Source organism: Hipposideros armiger, unplaced genomic scaffold (genome assembly GCF_001890085.2).
Source record: "Hipposideros armiger isolate ML-2016 unplaced genomic scaffold, ASM189008v1 scaffold_554, whole genome shotgun sequence".
Classification (NCBI taxonomy): domain Eukaryota; kingdom Metazoa; phylum Chordata; class Mammalia; order Chiroptera; family Hipposideridae; genus Hipposideros; species Hipposideros armiger.
The window spans coordinates 1,061,741-1,065,097 of NW_017731904.1; positions in this window are offsets into that span (position 1 = coordinate 1,061,741).

The following is a 3,357-nucleotide window of genomic DNA, read 5'->3' on the forward strand; positions in this document are numbered from 1 at the left end:
AGTAGTACCTTTTGCAACAATATGGATGGAACTAGAGAACATTATGCTAAGTGAAATAAGTCAGTCAGAGAAAGACAAATATCATATGAGTTTAGTTTTTAATGGCATATTTCTGGCCCCTAAAACCACCAACCTTCAAATAAAGACCCAAAATATTTCTAATATTAAGCATTGAAATAAATGTAAGGAGCCACACATACATTTAATAAATATTAATAAAAAGAAGTAAGATCGTTATTTTCCAACCAGCTTATTACAGTTCAGGGTTGCAGGTGGCTGGAGCCTCTCCCAACAGCTCAGGGTGCAAAGTGGGAGCCCACCCTGGACAGGACGCCCTTCCATTGCAGGGCACACACTCAAACTACACATTTCTCTTCCTTTATTTTAACCATGTGAAGCCATGAGAGCAAATATGTTTCTTAAACTCATCTTCTCCTGAAGATGATTTGTCAAGTCATTACCCTTAACTTTTGACAGCCCAATGAATCCATGAAAATAGAACTGGTCCACATGCCCAAGGCCTAAAAGAAATTATGCTTCCAATGGAAATTAGGTAGTGTATGAAAAAGAAACATCAATCCCTTCTCTTGGTTTTCATGACAACCTATGTCTATGATCAAACTCTGAGAATATTTGCTAAAATAGCAATCGTATTTATCATTTCTTTAATAGAATGGAGGGTAATAAAGGTGGTGGAAATGAATAAGGTGGTTAAGGTGATTCTGGTGATCATGCATAAATTAATTACAATTTTTACTAGATGAAGTTTATAGTATATCAAACTCACTTGAAAATATTTAGCAAAGCAACTTGGAAAATTGCCCAGGGCATATGTTGTAATGACCCCAAAGAAATATTCTGTTCTCTGATGAAAAATAAATCACAATGGCTAAGTTCTTAAACATTATCCAGAGAAACAGTAATTTGTAACAGTAATCTAATAATTTTACCCAGGTATTCAAATCTTATTTAAATAGGATTTGAGGGGTGAGTAGCAGAAAGTATGAATCAATAAAAATCTAGTTGTGTTCATTTAATGGGTAAACACTATCCAAACTATAATCTAAAATGATTCATACAAACATGTATTAAGGACCTACTATGTGTTAGGTACTTTATTAGATATTGACATACACAATTGCTGTCTTGAAAGCATTAACAGTCTTGAGAAAAGTGTTGTACCAAAAACAAATACAAAAACCTAGCAGAAAATGGAAATGTTGTAAGTGAAATTATAAAAAGTATAACGCAATATGTCATTGAATTTCCATTTTATGTAGAAATTAGTTGCAATAGGATGTAGGAAATGATATTTAATTTTATGATGGTATAGAATTGAGCAAATTTGATATTTATAGAATAAGAGGAAGAATTTAGAGAACATATATGAGACCTATAGAATAATTGAGAATTATATCATTGTCCAAATCAATAAAGAATATAAAAAATAAAAGCAATAGAATGTAGGCTAATAGAATTCTCTGAACACCCTCTTCAAAGTTTTCCCATGAGGTGCTAGCAGTTTTGAAAGTATTTTTAGTGTACTTAAAGTATATTACCTTTCCATAAGGAACCATCTGTGTGCTAGTAATTGTCAGTGAGAGTTATATTGTATAACCCTTGTCATCTTGAATATATTTTAAGTAAAATATCTTGAAGAAATACTTTATTGTCATTTCCTGAAACTATTCTGCTTGGCTCCACATGGGAAAATGATCAAATTGAGCAAATATTTAGCCTAGCTCTGACCCCACAATTCCATGACTTGAAGCTATAGTCTTTTCCAGGCAGAATTTTGCTCACTGGTGGTTCTCATTGATATAATTGTTCAATTTTTCTCTTCTTTGCACTCAGATGGATCGTCAAGAAACATTTTTGCAATGTTTCCTTCAATAACGGTGTCTTTATGTCAGGTGCATAATAGGGGCAGTGAGCGGAGATATTTTGTTGGTAATACTGGTACTAGATAAATATGCACTTGAGAAAAAGTATGTCCAACCACTTTTGTCACACCATTTCCCTCAGTCTCTGGGCATCTTGGAGCAGGGCGATGCAGAATTGATTTTGACACTTTCCATCCAAATCTATTTTGACTAGAATAGGACAGTATTAAGCCATAAGAGCCCTACGTTTATCTCTTGAATCACAAGGAATACAGCTGAGGATTTCTCTCTAATTAATCCCAAGTACTGAAAAATATCTTCAAATCAGTCTGACAATGGAAAAAACAAAAATAATTGGTAAGACAATAAATTAAACATAAAGGGAAAATGGCCATAGCTATCATAATATGAAAGGAGGGCAGATATGGAAAGGATCACTCATAGGTGACTGAGTTCAGGATCCAGCTATCAATGGAAAATGTTTACTTCAAAAACAAAAGCAAATTGACAGGAAGAGGATGTATGAGGATTTGGATTAACAGAAAATTTTTCAAAACAGTACTCATGGTTTAGTTTGTCACAAGCTCGATATAAACCTGCAGTGTTGTGTGGCTGCTTAAAAAATTCAACTAAGAGACTAAACATATCACTGTGGAGGGAGGGAGTTTAGCATTATTGGACTTCCAGCTAGGAGAGGCCAAGCACAGTGGGCTATAAGTGGCGAGCAACTTGGTCTACTGTATGTAGTTGCAGGGGATGAGCACCACGGACATGAACCTGGGACTATCCATCAGCAGTGCTCCTCCATGTGAACTCAGCTTTAGGGCAAGTGGAGATTTGGGTCCAATGTACTATGGCTTGATCCTCAAAGTGACTTGTTATGCTAAGTCTCTAATAACTTCAGCCTGAGGAGGAACCCACAGATGAGTTTCATTACATACTGTAGTGAGTTAGAGGGTAAGGACAATTGTACAATTGTATTTTCACCTTGAGTTAATCCTTCATCCAATGAACATAAGAATGAGTCATTAGCAAAAATAAAAAAAAAAAGAAGAAGAACCTCAAAAAATGATCTTCTCAGCAGCTTCTATCTGGAGCTAAGTCACCTGCTTAGAAAAGATAGCAATTTCAGGGACTCACATGAGTGTATCATGTAGGGTCTATTTGAAGACTTCTTGAAGCAAAAATATACCTAGATCTAGTCTTTCTATCTTGTTCTTGTCTGGGTCAGTAACTCTGTCCTCTCTCATATTCTGAATATAAAATTCGTTTATCCCGTGGTGAGTCAGGTCACAAAAACAGACCTCAAAGCTGCTAGAATGAATGTTTCAATAAACTTCTAGCAATAGTACAACCTACCTAGGTAAAGAAAAGACATTACCCACTCAGGAGGTTGCAGTCCATTGGCTCCCTGCAAACTTATAGTTTATTATGTGATACTACAGGCATCTCTTAAGGGAAAAAGGGGTCTCCA